Here is an 18286-nt window from a genome sequence, read left to right as displayed (position 1 = left end):
AATTTTATTTGTGAACATACTGTACAGAGGAGTTACAGTTACATGGGCAGGATAATGTGTACATTTCTTACCAAGCATTGCAGCCTCCTCCTTTGTTTATCCTTCACATCCCTTCCCAGCCTCCCCCCTCCCCCCCTAATCCCAATCCTTCTCCTTCCTCCCTCCCCCCAGCCCCCCCCCCCCCACCAACATTGTAAAGTTCGTTTTGGACATGACAACTTGTACTTCTCATTGTTGCAACAGGTCCACCTGTATCCTTAAACAACTGGTTTTTCCCCATCTCCTCCACAAGTTATACTGACATCAAATATAGTGAAAGCAAGGGTTATACTGTGGGGGAGGGACATACAAAGCAACAAAGAGATAATCTTATAAATGTGTTAGAAACACATGCATGAAAGAAAAAAACATTAAAATACACATCTAAGGGTTCATTTTCCTGACATCACATTATCTGACCTTTTCCGCTTGACTCATACATATACTAGATATTACAAATAAGGGAAACCATGGGACCTACGTTTCTTTGGGCCTGGCTTACTTCACTTAATATAATTTTTTCCAAGTGGATTAAAAAGATTTTATGTGAAGCATATCTTACTGAGATTACTAAGAAAAATATGCACCAGCTAGGCACTGCTGGCTCACACTTGGAATCCTAGCTACTGAGGAGGCTGAGATGTGAGGATCATAGTTCAAAGCCAGCCTGGGCAGTAAAATCTGAGAGATTTCATCTTCAAGTAACCAGTAAAAAGGCTGGGGTCGACTTGTGGCTCTAGTAGTAGAGTGCCAGTTAGGCAAGCAAGCTCAGTTTGTAAGAAGCCCTAGGTTCAAGACAGATGGAGAGAGAGAGAGGAGGGAGAGATAAAGACACTGACAGAGTCACAGAGAAAGATAAGTAAAAGATCTCCTCTTACCTCCTGTTTTAGGGAAATGTGTCAGCCTTTGCTGCCTGGAGTAGACATCATGCTGTGAGATGTCAGCATGGAAGCAGGGGCAGCATTACTGAGCTGGCTCTGGGCCTGGCAGAACTTTCACCCAGACTCAGGGCAGATCCTGAAGCAGTGTGGGCCAGCAGGTGTGATGGCACATGCCTGTAATCCCAGCACTGGGGATATGCAAATTATCCAAACCACCAGATTCAATTGCTGAGACTCTAATCCTTAACCCTACTCGCCTCATGGCCAAAGAGCACCCAATTGAGAGCTACAGAGGATTCACACAGGCTCATTCAAACCGGTTCCTTGCCCTTCTCTTCCTTTTTTTTTTTTTTTTTTTTTGATGGCTGGAGGTTGTCCTGGAATTGAACTGAGGGTCTGGACGCTGTCTCTGAGTTTTTGTACTCAAGGCTAGCGCTCTATTGTTTTGAGCCACAGCACCACTTCTCTTCCTAAAAACCCACCCATTCCAAGCAGCTCAACAGCTTTAACTCTGCCCATTCATGAACATGGGAGGTCTTTCTCATCAACTCCTTTTGTTTCATGGTAGAGGTCTTTATTCTTCTTGGTTAGGTTTATTGGTAGGTATTTTAATATAAAAAAGAGTTGGGGGCTGTGAATGTTGCTTAGTGGTAGAGTACTTTGCTTAGTGGTAGAGTACTTGCCTAGCATGCATGAAGCTTTGGTACAACACAGTACCACATACACAGAAAAAGCCAGAAGTGTCACTGTGGCTGAAGTAGTAGAGTGCTAGCCTTGAGAAAAAGAAGAAGAAGAAAGAAGGAGAGGAGGAGGAGGAAGAGGAGGAGGAGGAGGAGGACGAGTAGGACGAGGAGGAGGAGGAAGCAGGAGCAGTAGCTCAACGACAGAGCCCAAGCCCTGAATTCAAACCTCAGGTATGAAAAAAAAAAGTCAGGGGCCAGTGACTCACTCCTGTATTCTAGGTACTCAGGAGGCAAGGTCTGAGGATCATGGTTTAAGGCCAGCCAGGGCAGGAAAGTCCCTGAGTCTCTATTCTCCAATTAAGCACCAGAAAACCAGAAATGAACTGTGGCTCAAGTCTTAGAGTGCTTGCCTTGAGCTGAAGAGCTCAGAGACAGTGATCAGGCCCACAGTTCAAGCACCACAACTAACCAAGAAAAAAACAAAAAGACTTCAGTTCTCCAGACTCAACACCAAGGCCACAATCTCTGTAATCCTGAAGGTGGTGCAGGATGGCTGAGATGGGCTGAGCTGCTGTCTGTCTTCACATCTACAACTTGTGTTTCATCAGCAATCATCTCTCTCAAGACTGCAGGAAACGTTAGGACAGGACACTGTGCCTTCAGGAGCAAAGTCATTGTGTTTGACATGATACATCAGTGTTCTCCGAGCTACAAAAAATAAAAGGAAAAAGAAAACAAAAAATAAATAAAAGGAAATTCTCCCATTACAAACTGACAAACGTTAAACACTGTCACTGGCATGAACCAAGGAGTGGAGAAAGAGATCCCGGCTTAATACAAATGCCTTCATTCCCAGTCATCCACAGCTACTTTTGTGACTGCATACAGAGAATGAATTAGCTAAGATACAGCATAATACTTAGTAGGGCCTTTGCTCTGCCTCTGCGTCCCCTCCACTGTGGACAGGGGATTCAGCAGCTGCTGCAGGCTGAGATGCATGCCATGGAGAAGGTGTCCAAGATCCACAAACTAAAGAACCAAAGGGTGAGGCAGGCCAGAGGGAAGCCCAGGCTGAAATGGCACAGCACGGCCTGCAGAGGGAGATAGAGTTCAAGGCCAAGGAAGCTGGGCACTGGGATCCCATGGCAGCTGCAGCAGTGAGGAGGAGACCAAGGAGAAGATGAGCATCCTCTAGAATGACTTCCGGCAGAACAGGGAGGAAGTTCTAGAAACCCTCTTGGCCTTTGTGTGTGACATCCAATCAGAAATCTACAAGCACTGTCACATCCATGGATAGGACAGGAGAAGCTCCTTCTATGGGTGGTGTGTAGACGCCCTCCCCTCTGTTCTGGGAGACATTCCATCATTTCTGGACACTGTTGTAGGTCCCTGAACTTTTTGCAGAGTATTCAGTCTAGGTCCTTTGAATAAATTTGGTATTTGTTCAAAGGGCCATCTATTTACCTCTAATTTTCAGGAATTTAATGAGTGTATATTGTCTGTTTTCAGCTCAAGGAATGTATTAGTGTCACCTTTTTCTTTTCTTTTTTTTTATGTTTATTGTGAAAATACTTTACAGAGGGGTTACAATTACTTGGGGTAGATTTTCTTAGATTTTAATAGGATCAAACAAAAAAGTATAATCCTATGAAGAAAGAAGGGATCAAGCAATGTTTTCCCTCACACTTTCTAAATGGTCAGGGGCTTTTTCTATACAAAAGTAGTAAGTGGTGATTTGTAACTGGTACAAAGCAGCAGCCAGCCTTAAAGAGTCTATTCTGGGTAAGTGTTAGAGCAATGAATACTAATGTACTTGTTTGGCCTACTATTAGTTTACCTTAATCAAAATGACTAGATGGGGCTGGGAAAGTGGCTCAGTGGTAGAGTGCTTGCCTGGCATGCATGAGGCCCTGGGTTCGATTCCTCAGCACCACATAAGCAGAAAAAGCTGGAAGTGGTACTGTGGCTCAAGTGGTAGAGCACTAGCCTTGAGCTAAAGAGCTGAGGGACAGTGCCCAGGCCCAGAGTTCAGGCACCATGACCGGCAAAAAAAAAAAAAAAAAAGACTAGATGCTAGGACTTAAGAACTTATTATATATTACTAAATCATTTAAGAGTAAAACCTATGTCATATGTTTAAAAAAATACTTGATAGGGCTGAGAATGTGGCTTAGTGGTAGAGTGCTTGCCTAGCTAGCATGGGTGAAGCCCTGGATTTAATTCCTCAGTACCATCTAGGCAGAAAAAGCTAGACATGCTGCTGTGGCTCAATTGGTAGAGTGCTACCCTTGAGCAAAACACACTCAGGGACAGTGCTCAGGCGCTGAGTTCCAGCCCCCAATACTGGCTACACCACACACACACACACACACACACACACACACACACACACACACACACACACACATTTTGTAGACTTTAGGACAAGTGTCCTTAGTACATCACAAAATATATATTGAAACCGAGTCCCAATGGGTCATGCAGGAATTCTAGTTACTCAGGAGGTTGAGATCTGAGGATTGTGGCTCCAAGTCAACTAGGGCAGTAAAACCCATGAGATTCTTATCTCTAATTAACCACAAAAAGCTCCAAGTGTAGCTGTGATTCAAGTGGTAGGGTGCTAGCCCTAAAATAAAAAATAAGGCCGGGTGCTGGTGGCTCATGCCTGTAATCCTAGCCACTCTGGAGGCGGAGATCTGAGGATCACGGTTTAAAGCCAGCTCAGGCTGAAAAGACAGTGAGACCCTTATCTCCATTAAAGCACTAGAAAATGGAAAGTGGCACTGTGGCTCAAGTGGTAGAGCTCTTGCCTTGAGCTGAAGAGCACAGGGACAGCCCCCAAGCCCAGAATTCAAGCCCCATGACTGACAAAAATATAAAAATAAAAATAAAGCTCTGAGACAGCACACAAAATCTTAGTTCAAGCACTAGGATCAATGCCAAGATAGATAGATAGCTCCTCAAAAGCAAGACTTGTCAGTAGAATATGGGCCTGGTCTTGAACTTAAACTCAGGGCCTGGGATCTGTCCCTGAGGTTTTTTTCTCTTAAAGCTTGTGAAGTTAGGAGGTTGGGGCTAAGCAATATGCTTGAAGCAATAGGCCTTGTCCTTACAGCCATCTTGGTGCCTTGCTGGGCACAGGGGCTTCCCACACAGCCCTGAAACACTCTAGAGGTGATAGAGGACATTCTTGGGATTACACAGGTGTCCTGAGTTGCTAAGCTCCAGGAAAGTCTTCCTTCCCTTAGATAATTGTCTTTGATTCTTTTTAACACCTTTATTGGGTTTCAGTGTCTTCATCTGGTTATCTTTGCTTCTGTACACTACTTTTGTTAGGATAAATTCCTCACAACTTATGTGGATTTGTTCTACATAAGCTTTGTGGTAGCTGTATTTGCAGCTGCTGGTCTTTGAGAAAGAGTCTATCAGCAGTCTACCTGCTCTCCAAGAAAGACTCCTAATTGGGCCTCTTAAGTGGTGGCTTCTGTGTTTCTTGACCTGAGTTCCCGTACACTAGTACTCTACTACTTAAGCTACAGCACCACTTCTGACTTTTTGGTAGTTTATTGAAGATACCAGTCTCACAGACTGGTAGTCCTTAGACTCACTGGGATTTCCTGAGTCACTAATAATTCCAGGCATGAGCCATTAGCAACAAGTACAAAGAGATATTTTCTTTCTATTTTTTATTTTTTGTTGGTCGAGGGGCTTGAACACAGGGCCTGAGAACTGTCCCTGAGATCTTTTGCTCAAGGCTAATGCTCTACCACTCTGAGCCATAGTACTACTTCCGGTTTTCTGGCAGAGAAATGGGGATAGGAATCTAACAGACTTTCTTGCATGGCTGGCTTTGAACCTTTAGCCTCAGATTTAAGTCAGTTGGTGGATAAAACTACCCGAACCGGCTAATTAGACATTTTAAACATAATTAGTCTACAGCTACAAATTGATACTCTTGATAGCATTTACCTTTTGAGAGAGTCTCCCAGTCTCCAAAGGATAAAAGCAAAGAATAGAGTCAGATAACACATGCACAGAAGCCCACATTGTAAAGGGTATAAAGATTTGCAGCACAGTGAGAAGACGACTTTGGTTCCTTTACACTGCACACAAATGGTTTGAAATCAGTGGGGTATCTCTGTGTCCACTGTCTGGCTATCCTGTCATATTCTGCTCTGTTGCTCAAATACTGAGTGGCTGTGCTTCCAACCACATGATCTGCAAGGTTGTAGTGTGTCAGAAGGGAACAAGACGCAGCTAACCCTGTATATGTGTGTAAGGATGTTGGGTCTGAGCGCTCCCTGGCTCTTGACTGCTGTTGCAGTGGTAGATTCTGGTGTGGAAAGTAACCTTTGGTGGTTTAAGCAGATAATCTGATGAAAAAACAAACAAACATCAGCTTCTAATGCAGAACCTGGTGGATCAATATAGCTGATTCACTCATAAATGTCATCTCCTTTTGGGTCAGCAATGCAGTTAGCATGAGGAGCAAGGGACATTTGGGCTAGATCCTTCTCACTTCTCTGTGCTGTCTTTTCTTCTAACAAGCTTTCCTCTGACCCTTATGATTTTCCTGTCTTGCTGGAATTCTCTTGCCAGACACAAGGACCAAGGCCAACTCATCTACTCTATGCATTGGACTGGAGTAGGGATGAAGTATGTCTTTTCCTGATTTGAATGCCCTGAAAGGTAAAAGATATTGGTACTGTGGTGTACACATTGCTATTTTGTCGGGAGCCAAAGGTTGAGTCTCTCAACATGATAGGCTTGACTATCTCACTGGAACATCTTGAGGCTGAGTTTACAGAATCTGACCCTCATCCTACCCTAAGCAAACATCCTGCAACTGCTAAAGACCACCCTTTCCCCCTGCCCTAAGCAAACATCCTGCAGCTGCTACGGCCCATGAAAAAGCTTCCTTAACGGCCAATGAAAAAGCTTCCTTATTCCAAGCATATAAATACACCTGTGTGAAAAATAAAAATTGGCAGCTTGATCAGAATCCCTGTCTTGCTGTCATTCTTCATGTCTCTTGCTCCTTCATTCCTTCTCGCTTAGGTTCACCGCCCTCGTTGACATCCTGCGGGTCGGGACAAACTGGCACCCAACGTGGGGCACGAGCCTCTGACTAAGGAAGGAACACTGTCCTCCGGGAAAACTTGGCCAAGTACAGTCCGAGATCGCCTCGACAGACCCCGCCGAGAGACAGATCCAGGAGGAGAGTGGGGACGGCCCATGGTGAGTGACCCACCATGGGACAAGCAATGTCGTCACATGATCTATTTCTGTCAGACCTCAAGGAGGCCTTCAAGACACGGGGAACGCGGGTTAAGAAAAGGGATTTACAATTATTTTTCTCATCTTACAGGACTTGTGTCCTTGGCTCCCCTTTGAAGGAATCATAGATGCAAAAAGATGGCAAAGAGTATGAGATTGTTTAAAAGATTATTATGAAACCTTTGGTCCGGAAAAGGTTCCTGCTACCACCTTTTCCTATTGGAATTTGATTAATGACATTTTAAAATGTTCTCTATTTGATAGTGGAATTTTAAAACTTGTAAAAACGGGAGAGGAGGTTCTCCAACATGCCTCTCGGCCCCCCGCGGCTTGCCCATCGGTTGTATTAAATATGCCTTCTGGTCAATTTACTGAAAATCCTGTTCAAAAATCTAAAACCTCCCTAAAATAGCTTGAAACTCCCTCTCAAAAGGTAGATGAACATTTTTATCCTGTACTCCAGGCTGCCCGTTCCCCTCAGGATAATTTAAGTCCTGAGGAGGAGGCCACCCTGGAAGAGGAGGCGGCCCAATATCGCCAGCCTGATTGGCCCCCCTTACTCAGTCACCCTCTACCTCAGACTAAACCCTCTACCCCAAATATTCCGCATCCCTCCTATGCGCCCCCTTCCTTTTGTGGCCCGGCCCTTCAAGGGCCCACTGCCCCTCCAGATGTTTTTTCTCTCCCCCCTTTACCTAACCTGGCCCCTTTACGCGAGACCCTTCAACATAGGCGAGAACACCTTCAACTTTTAAAAGAACTGCGGTCCCTTGATTATGAACTCCACACACTGGCCTTGGCAGATACGCCAAAACCGCCTAATAAAATTAAGGTTAGATCACACCATCAATCAGTTCTCGCCTTTCCAGTAACTCAGAACCAGACAGATAGGACCTCAGAGGGTGAGGAGGACGAATCAGAAGAGGAGGAAAAGGAGGATGAGGAACAGGATACAGGGGATGAAGAGGAACAACCCACCCAGGGAAAAGGCCAACAAGAGTATAAGAGGCTTAGCCTCCGGTTTGTTGAAAAGCTTAAAAAATGCATGTGCCCAATATGGCCCGACTGCCCCTTATACGTTAGCCTTGTTAGAGAACCAAAGTGTGCGCTGGCTCACCCCTAATGTTTGGAAGTTCCTGGCCCGCACCACTCTTAGTGGGGGTGATTTTGTTTTATGGAATGCAGACTTTAAGGAACAATGTAGAGCGACCGCGCAAAAAAATTTGGCTAAAACATCTTCAAAAACCTGGACCTATACTAAACTTTTGGGTAATGCGCCCTTTGATACCAATGCTAAACAGGCGCACTTTCCTACCGGACTTTTGGCACAAATTCAAAATGCTGGCCTTTATGCTTGGAAGCTTCTCCCTCAAAAGGGATCAGCTACTACTTCCCTGGCAAAAGTTAGACAGGGGCCAGATGAACCCTACAGTGACTTTGTCTCACGGCTTAACTTGGCTGTAGAAAGGCCTCTTGGGCCGAGTGAAAGTGAAAGTGCCTTTGTTAAACATCTTGCCTTTGAAAATGCTAACCCGACATGTCAAGATGTCCTCCGGCTACATAAAAACAAGGGTGACCTCTCTGAATTCGTCAGGCTTTGTGCTGGAGTAGGGACCGCTCATGCCATGGGGCTCGCCATAGGTGCTGCCTTTACCAAGGCATTTTAAAGTTCAGTCCCCGGCTCTTGTACTTGTTTTAATTGTAAACAACCTGGCCATTCTGCACGCGAATGTCCCATCGGCAAACAAAGTGAAGGGGCAGTGCCCTCCAAAGCTACAGGTAGACCACTCCCTGCCACTGTTTGTCCCAAATGTGGTAAGAGCTGTCATTGGGCCAACAAATGTAGATCCAAAACAAATGCCCTTGGACAACCCATTCTCTCTCGTTTTTTGGGCTGGCCCCGACTATCCCCAAGACAAGCCCAGGGGCAATAGGGTTTGTCCCCTCCCAAACTCCCGGTCCTACACAAGCCCCCCACCTCTCTCCACGATTGCCTCCCTCCAGCGGGCAACCCCAGGCAGTGCAGGACTGGACCTCTGTGCCGCCACCGACACAGTACTAGACTCTGTGCAAGGACCTCAAATAATACCCACTGGGACCCTGGGACCCCCTCCGCCTCATATGTGTGCCCTTATTCTTGGAAGAGCCTCTGCTACCTTATAAGGTGTCCAAGTTTTTCCTGGTATTATTGATAATGATTATACAGGTGAAATAAAAATTTTGGCCACGGCCATTAATGGGATTGCAGCTATTCCAGCTGGAACTAGGCTTGCACAATTGGTACTGCTCCCATTAAATTCAGGGGGTTCTTCCACTGCTCAGACCACACCATGAGGAACTGCTTCTTTGGGGTCTTCTGATGCGTATTGGGTTCAGCCTATCACTCAAAAAAGACCCACCCTCACCCTGCGAATTGAAGGAAAGGAGTTTCAGGGAATTTTGGACACTGGTGCGGATGCCACAGTTATTTCCCAAAAATATTGACCGCCAAGATGGCCCCTTACCTCATTCCTAACTGACCTTAAAGGCATAGGGCAGTCAAAAAACCCTTTGGTCAGCTCCAGGGATCTTAATTGGACTGACAAAGAGGGCAATAGGGGAACTGTTACTCCTTTTGTTGTTCCTGACCTGTTAACCTATGGGGCCGGGATATCTTGACCCAGATGGAAGTTATTCTTGCTAGTCCCAATTCTGTGGTTATGCATCAAATGCTCCGTATGGATCTTGTCCCTGGTATGGGTCTTAGAAAATCAGGACAAGGAACCGTTGAGCCCATCCAAGCTACCCAAAAAACAGATAAACATGGGCTTGGGTATTCGGATTTTTAGTATTGGCCCCCAGGTGGCTGCCAGAACGCTTGATAAAACAGGTTAATGGCTTACCACAACCCAGGGGAAACCTTCCCCCTGAGGATGATTCCTTTTCTCTTACAGATGCAGCTAGAACTCCAGACGTGGACCCTCCTGTTTGAAGTGTTTCTTTTAAAGGGGTTTTGTATACGGTGGCCTTGGCCCTCCAGCTACAAAAAATCTCATGACCACTCATTTTGGTGTCCCCTGTGAATGCAAAGGGGGATTATATTCGCCCCTCCCCCCCCCCCCCCGTACCTGGAGCCAAACGGTTGACTGTGGAAACAAAGTGGCTTACCTTCATGCAACAGTACAGACCAACATTGGAGGATTGCTTTAAATAGGCTTGTAACTTTTATTAAACAACAGATTGATCTCTTGGCTTCTAAGCCCATACAGGTTCATCACCATCGTCTTGATATGGCAGACCAAAGCATTGAGATCTAGGATTTACCCCAGGCTTTAATTAGTGTTTTGCCATGAGCTTGTTCCAGTGGGAACCCCCCCTTTTTTTTCTTATTTAGAAAACCCTTCTCCTTATTCATAACTCCTGACCATTCAACAGTCAAGACCTATTGCCATAAGGGATAGGTTCGCCCCTCCTCCTATAGGCCCCTCCGCTTGGGGGAGGATGCACCTATGGGAGGAAGAAAAAATGCTCAAATCAAGGGTGCACGTAAGACTGCAGGGGGATGGATCCGCGAGATCCCAAAACCCAAGACCCCTGAGTGGCAAGCTCTGGTGCATGACGGTTGGCATGCATACCCACTAGCCATCTCCTCAAAAAACATGCCAAGGCCTGTAAAACTCCCCTCCCTGAGTGAGGACGCTCGCTCGGGAGCGGAGAAAAACCCTGGGCCCTTAGAAGAACAGAACCTCTGTCACCCCCTTAAAAAGAGCAGCCAACAATTAATAGTCAATTTTCTAAATAAGAAAGGGGGAGATGTCGGGAGCCAAAGGTTGAGTCTCTCAACATGATAGGCTTGACTATCTCACTGGAACATCTTGAGGCTGAGTTTACAGAATCCGACCCTCATCCTGCCCTAAGCAAACATCCTGCAACTGCTAAAGACCACGCTTCCCCCTGCCCTAAGCAAACATCCTGCAGCTGCTACGGCCCATGAAAAAGCTTCCTTAACGGCCAATGAAAAAGCTTCCTTATTCCAAGCATATAAATACCCCTGTGTGAAAAATAAAAATTGGCAGCTTGATCAGAATCCCTGTCTTGCTGTCATTCTTCATGTCTCTTGTCCCTTCATTCCTTCTCGCTTAGGTTCACCGCCCTCGTTGACATCCTGCGGGTCGGGACACTATTTCTGAGATCTCTTCTTTTTTTTTGGGTGGGGGGGGAAGGAAATCTGGTGGTGGGGCCTGAGCTCTGGGCCTGGGCGCTGTCCCTCAGCTCTTCAGCTCAAGGCTAGTGCTCTACCACTTGAGCCACAGCATCACTTCTGGCTTTTTTCTTTTTGCGTATGTGGTGCTGAGGAATCGAACCCAGGGCCTCAGGCATGCAAAGCAAGAGCTCTACCATTGAGCCACCTTCCTAGCCCCTGAGATCTCTTCTTGTGTGTTACTTGCCTTGCATCCAACAAGTTTGTCAGAAAAGGGCTTAAGGTTTGAATGAGCAATGACATTGAGAAACAACAGGTTTAATTAAAAGCAAACCTCAGAGGAACTTAGCCCTGGCTAAGTGACTTGCAGCTGCTAGCTGCAAGTTTTCATGGAGATAAGCAGGTTTGTGTGTGTGTGTATGTGTGTGTGTGTGTGTGTGTGTGTGTGTGTGTGTGTGTGTGTGTGTGCATGCAGCTGATGAAGAGATGGGGCTGTTGCTTGGCTGTGTATGTGTCTGTAAACAGACAGGAAACTGGAATCAATTGGTGACAAGTGACAATTGCTTAGTGGGTTTAGGACAGTGAGGCCTGGTGGCAAAGCTGTTCCTTGTTCCCATCACTGAAGAAGCCTACTCACCGAGAAGCACTCTTCCATGCCATGGACCCAACTTACTTTTTCACACTCCATATTAGATGGCAGAAGTTTTGGAAACAACCCAGATGCCCCACTCCTGAGGAGTGGATCCAAAAATTGGGGTACCTATATACAATGGTATATTATGAAGCCATTTCAAAGGACAAAATAATGGAATTTTCAAGGACATGGATGGAACAAGAGCAAATTATTTTCAGTGAGGGAAGCCAAGAACAAGAGACAAAGGCCACTGGTCTAGTGGAGGGCTTCAACTTCGCATCCCTCAACAGCTGTCTTTTTCTTTCCGTTCTGAGAAAATAACATGGAATCAGCTGAGTGATGGTGGCTCACACCTGTAATCCTCAGGAGGCTGAAATCTGAGGATTGTGGTTTGAAGCCATCCTGGGCAGACAAATCTGAGAGACTTGTCTCCAATTTCCCATTAAAGTCAGAAGCAAGGCTGTACTACTTGTAGCTCCTCAAGAGGCCAAGATCTGAGGATTGAAGCTGTGGTAACTCAGTTTTCCCTTTCTTGTTGACCCCCACTTGTAGCCCCAACTCTAGCCTCCATTACAGATTGCTGCTGTCTGCTTGGCCCTGACCACAGCTGAACAATATCCCAGCCCCTAATGCTCTTGGATTTCTGTAAACCACACCTGCGTGGGGTTCTGACCTACAAAGCCCTGTTCCACTAGAGGGCGATGCTGCTCTTAATCCTCCCAAGACAAGGCATGTGGGTCCGGCCAAAAAAACTCCTTCATCAGCTTCAACCATGCAAAGGAGGAGAAGAAAGATAGTTGGAAACAGTGACTTTGAAAATCTTTCCAAAGCAGTGTGGACAGATAATAAAGACCAAATTGCAGGGCTGAAATTTCTTCAGTAATTGGGAAGTATACACTGAATAAAACTTGGCATGGAAAATACTGTTAAGAAAGGCTAATATTTGTTATTCAGTAAACATTTTTGAACATCAATGATGGGCCAGGTATTATTATAAGTACTTAGATTATCACAAGTGAACAAAACAGACAAAAAATTTCTTCCCAGCTGGGTGCCAATGGCTCAGGTCTGTAATCCTAGCTACTCAGGATGCTGAGATCTGAGGATCACGGTTCAAAGCCAGCCTGAACAGGAAAGTCCGTGAGACTCTTATCTCCACTTCCAGAAAACTACAAGTGGCACTATTGCTTAAGTGGTACAGCACTGGCCTTGTGCTGAAGAGCTGAGGGACAGCACCCAGGCCCAGAGTTCAGGCCCCACGACTAACCCCCCCCCCCCCCCACACACACACTCAAAAAAAAAAATTATACTTCTTTGTAGATCAAACAGTTTTATGGAAAAGCAGAAGACAAACATGAAAACATTATTGAGAGGTTTTTGGTTCTGAGTACTAGAAACTGAATCAAGCTAGCTTAAGGGAAAGGGATTCTCAACACAAAGGGTGAGTGGCTGTGTTGGGGATACCTCCCAGAGATGGTTGCAGGAACAGTTTGGTGTATAAGCAGCCTCCTAGAACCCAGCCCTGGCGAAGATGAGGCAGTGTGAGCTGTGGAATCTCCTGTCTATTACAGAACTTACATCTTTCCAGTTCTACTTTTTTCCTTATGAAGAAGAGATTTTCTTTGCACGTAAGCTCTTCAGATTTTAGAGTGGTATATCTCAAAATATCACAGTACCAACTAGACACTGTGGGCTCACACCGATAATCAGACTGAAGTCTGAGGATCAAGATTTGAAGCTAGTGGGCTGGGAAGTTGTCTCAGTGGTAGAGCGCTTGCCTTGCATGCATGAGGCCCTGGGTTCGATTCCTCAGCACCACATAAGCAAAAAGAAAAAAGCCGGAAGTGGCCCTGTGACTCAAATGGTAGAGCGCTAGCCTTGAGCTGAAGAGCTGAGGGACAGCGCCCAGGCCCAGAGTTCAGGCCCCACGACCGGACCACAAAAAAAAAAAAAAAAAAAGATTTGAAGCTAGGTACTGGGAAGGTGGCTCACTGGTAGAGCAATTGCCTTGCATGCTTGAGTCCCTGGGTTCGATTCCTCAGCAACATATAAGCAGGAGAAAAAAAGCTGGAAGTGGTGCTGGGGCTCAAGTGGTAGAGTGCTAGCCTTGAGCTGAAGAGCTGAAGGACAGCGCCCAGGCTCAGAGTTCGGGCCCCATGACAGGACCCAAAAAATAATTTTTTTAATTAAAAAAAATATTTGAAGCCAGCCCTGGCAGACAAATCTGAGAGACTCTTATCTACAATTAACCAACAAAAATGTGGAACTGGATGTTTGGCTCAAGTGGTAGAGTACCAGCTGTGAGTGAAAAAGCCAAGTGGATTTTGCCCACGTTGGCACCATTACAAAATTCAGAGCCAATCAGAATAGGAAAACCATGATATTCTAGACTGCAAATTAATCAGCAAAATAGTCAAAAGTGCAGCTCTGTCTCAATTGGCAGAGTGGTAGCCTTCAGCAAATAGCTAAGAGACAGCACCCAGGGCCTGAAACTAGCAGCAACACACAAAACCACACAAGACTAATAAAAAATTCTTTCTGTTAACTTGAAAAAACTTATTAGAATTATAAACAATTGAAGATTATATTGTTATGTTAAAGGTGAGCGCACAGCGGTTACAGTTTCAGAAGTCAGGTGAAGAGAACATTTCTTTTTGGACAATGTCAGCCCTTCTCTTACTTTCCCAGTTTTTCCCTTCTGGCCTCACCCACTAGTTGTATAGTTTATTTTTCACATGCACATCTAGTGCATAGCACTGCTGCATTTGTTCACCCTCTGTCCTCCATTTCTGTCAAGTCATGTATTTATTTATCTTTGTTGGTCATTGGACCAGGCATGGTCCATGACCTTCTTTTGCTCAAGGCTAGTGCTCTCTCTAACATTTGAGCCACAGCATCACTTCTGGTTTTTTGAGTAGTTCATTGGAGATAAGAGGGCTGGGAATGTGGCTTACTGGTATGCTTGCCTAGCATGCATGAAGCCCTGGGTTGGATTTGGATTCCTCAGTACCACATACACAGAAAAAGCAAGAGTGCTGCTGTGGCTCAAGTGGTAGAATGCTAGCCTAGAGCAAAAGACACTCAGGTTCAGTGCCCAGGCCCTGAGTCTAAGCCCCAGGACTGGCAAAAAAAAAAAAAAAAAAAAGGAAAAAGAAAAGTATCTCCCAGTTTCCTGACCCAACTGACTGCCAATTGGGATTCTGAGATCTCTGACCCCTGAGTAACTAGGATTAAAATCATGTGCCACTAGGAGCAGGAAAAGTCAAGCTTTTTGTTTGTTTGTTCCAGTCTTGGGGCTTGATGAACTCAGGGTCTGGGCTCTGTCCCTGAACATCTTTTTGTTCAAGGTTAGCATTGTACTTCTTGAGCCATAGTGCTACTTCTGGCTTTTTCTTTTTATGTGGAATGAAGGAATTGAACCCAGGGCTTCATGCATGCTAGGCAAGCACTCTCCCACTAAGCCACATTCCTAGCCCCAAGTCAAGTACTTTGAAGGCCTGTTGTTGTTTTGGTCAAAGGGGATTGAGTTCAGACCTGGGTGCTGTCCCTGAGCATTTATACTCAAAACTAGCAATTCATCATCTAGAATCCCAGTACCACTTCCCAGTTTCTGGTAGTTAATTGGAGATAAGAGTCTCAAGGACCTTGCTGCCCTGGCTGGCTTTGAACCTCTATCCTCGTATCTTTGCTTCAAAAGTAGAGAGGCTTACAGGGCATGAGCCATCAGCTTTAAAGACTGTTTTATGGGCTGGGAGGTGGCTCAGTGGTAGATCGTTTGCCTTGCATGCAGGAGGTCCTGGGTTTGATTCCTCAGCACCACATATGAAGAAAAAGCTGGAAGTGGTGCTGTGGCTCAAGTGGTAGAGTGATAACTTGACTTGAGCTAAAGAAGCTCAGGGGACAGTGCCCAGGCCCAGAGTTCAGGCCTACGACCGGACCCACCCCCCCACCCCCGCAAAAAAAAAAAGAAAAAAATAAAGACTCTCATATCTAGAAGTGATTTTTTTTTTTTTTAGCCAGTCTTGGGCCTAGAATGCTAGGCAAGCATTCTACCACTACACCATATTCCCAGCCCTAACAGTGAATAGTAACAGAACCCATATGATACAAATACCTTTGGGGTCGACATGAATGTGTGAGTGTGCATAGATCATAGAAGCAAAGTCTCTGAGGACCTCTGACTTCGCCCTCAGGCCAAACCCAGAAGAGGCTAGCATAGAGTGCTGGTGCAGGAGGACAGGGATCAGGACAAAGCTCAGGTGTCCTGGCCTAGATCTCAGCTTCTCAGAAACAGAGCTGCTCTGGGTGGGGAAGCTCAGCCGATTCTGCCCGGACACTGGTGACGCGACCACAGTACTCGCGACTATTGGCTGTCGGGTTCTAGAGAAGCCAATCAGTGTCACTGGGGTTCCCGGTTCTAAAGTCCCCCGCGAAGCTATGAGCACTCAGATTCTCCCCAGATTCTGGGGCTGGGCTGATGGCGCCCGGATCCGTCCTGCGGCTGCTGTCGTGGGTGCTGGCGCTGACCGGGACCTGGGCGGGTGAGTCTGGGACCCGTGGGCAACACGAGTCCGCAGGGTAGAGCGAGGGGTGGCGGTGGGGTGAGGCGCCGTCGGGGGGCAGGGCCCGGGCAGCCGCGTCCCCGTCGCCTCCGCCTGACCCGTCCTCGGTGCCCTCGCTGGGCGCCGCCGGGATCATTCGCACCCCCTTTGCGTCTCCCGCGTGCCGAACCCCTTCTCCGCTCCCGCCGCGCTCCCGGCTCTCACCCGCGCCCGCCCGCAGGCCCCCACTCCCTGCGGTATTTCCACACCGCCGTGTCCCGGCCCGGCCTCGGGGAGCCCCGCTTCATCGCCGTCGGCTACGTGGACGACGCGCAGTTCGTGCGCTTCGACAGCGACGCCGCGAACCCCAGGATGGAGCCGCGGGCGCCGTGGGTGGAGCGGGAGCCGCCCGAGTACTGGGAGCGGGAGACGCGGATCAGCAAGGACAGCGCACAGATTGACCGAGTGAACCTGCAGACGCTGCTCCGCTACTACAACCAGAGCGCGGACGGTGAGCGACGCCGCCGGGTCGGAGGTCACGACCCCTCCCCGCCTCCCGCTGACCAGCCCGAGCCCCCGGGGTCTCAGGACTGAGGTTCAGCCCAGGCTGCGGGCGCTGCGGGGGGACCGGCACCCCGGGAAAGAGCCGCGGGGTGGGGCCGGTGTCCTCTCCGTGTAGGACAAAGTCCCCGCGGGGCACAAAATTCCCCCTCCTGAGGGTGGTGATGGGAACTGATTGCAGCACTCAGGCCCACAGGGACTCAGCTGCCCACTGAGGTCACACTCCAGGAGGTCCTGGGTCTCTCTTCCCAACTGTCGCACTCCTCTCTCCTGATGCTTCCTTGGTTCTATGGTCACATTTCTAGAAACTTCCCATGAGGTCAAGGCTAGGGATTCATCCAGGCCCTCATGGCACTGCTTGTGTGCTGCCTCTCACATGGTGTTTCTCCTACAGGTGACAAGAGAGAAGGCTATGATAAGGCTGCAAGTGAGTGTCATGGGGGAGGAGGTGACCTTTGTTGTGGTGCAGACAGGACCTGTGGGAGCTCATGCACCCCGGAATTCCTCCAGTGACGCCTGTGTTCTCTAACCAGTTCCTCTCTTCCACCACAGGAGACGACAGTGACCAGGGTTCTGATGCTTCCCTCAGAGCTGAAAAAGGTGACAACTGGAGACCCTAAATGGGGGCAGGGCTGAGGCCCAGGGAAGGCTGTGTTGTAGTTGCAGGGTCTATGCATTGGGTGTTAGTGGCCTGCTCAGAGTGTGTGGCTAACAGTGACTGATCTGCATTGTTGTGCGTGTTCTTTTCTCCTGCAGTGTGACACAGCTGCTTTGTGTGGTCTGAGAGGCACAGCATTTGTTCCTGCCTCTCCTCCTCACTCCTGGGACATCATGAGCTCCTGACTTCGCTTCCTGTACCTGGGTTCTGAGCGTGTGCAGGCTTCTGTGTGCTGTCAGCCTCCTGTGAGGAACTGAGGAGCCAGCCCAGCCCTGAGCACCAGGACCCTCCCCACACTGACCTGGGTCTCTTTCCCCTCCAGCTGCTGCTCCAGCAGAGGCAGGGCCAGGGCTTCCCCAACCCTGACTTCACTTTCCCTTGCTCTGAGCTGCAGCTGCTGCTTCCCCACTGATAAAGAGAATGTGGATGTGGGTCTGTGTTTCAAATTGTTGCCATGGAAAAATGTTGAATAAATCAATGAATGATTCCCAAAATTAAGATAGAAAATAAAACCTGATTAACTTCCAAAATCATCCTGTTTGCTGAGCTGTGTTGTGGGCGGGGCCAGGGTTAGGCTGAGAACAGGCAGGTGTGGATAGGAGCTCAGTGCATTCTGGACTGTCATGTATTCAGTCCTCACCTGGGTTGTCTTCCCTGCTCCTCAGTTGTGTTGTTTTCCTAGAACCTTCTCCATGAGCACCTATGATCAGAGGAGCTTTTCATTTGTCTAGGACACAGCACAGACTGTGCAGGTGAGACTAGGCTCAGGCCTGAGTCCTCTACTAAGACACCATCAGTTCTTCTCCATACTTGTGTCCCTTCTTGTCATCCT

The 18286-nt window shown here is 47.5% G+C and overlaps 1 long non-coding RNA gene and 1 pseudogene across 1 annotated transcript; both read left to right on the top strand.

Moving 5' to 3' along the window:
• The first annotated feature begins 933 nt into the window (after positions 1–933).
• On the top strand, positions 934–2960 carry LOC122111163 (annotated as a pseudogene).
• Positions 2961–17115: 14155 nt separating this feature from the next.
• LOC122111342 lies at positions 17116–17987 on the top strand. Its single transcript, XR_006147999.1, has 3 exons — positions 17116–17223; positions 17349–17396; positions 17553–17987. It is a non-coding gene; the product is annotated as an uncharacterized LOC122111342 (long non-coding RNA).
• The last annotated feature ends 299 nt before the right edge of the window (positions 17988–18286 follow it).

Source organism: Dipodomys spectabilis, unplaced genomic scaffold (genome assembly GCF_019054845.1).
Source record: "Dipodomys spectabilis isolate Male_0828 unplaced genomic scaffold, ASM1905484v1 ptg000085l, whole genome shotgun sequence".
NCBI lineage: Eukaryota > Metazoa > Chordata > Mammalia > Rodentia > Heteromyidae > Dipodomys > Dipodomys spectabilis.
The sequence above is the reverse complement of the archived record's forward strand: the minus strand, read 5'-3'. Positions and strand labels throughout refer to the sequence as shown.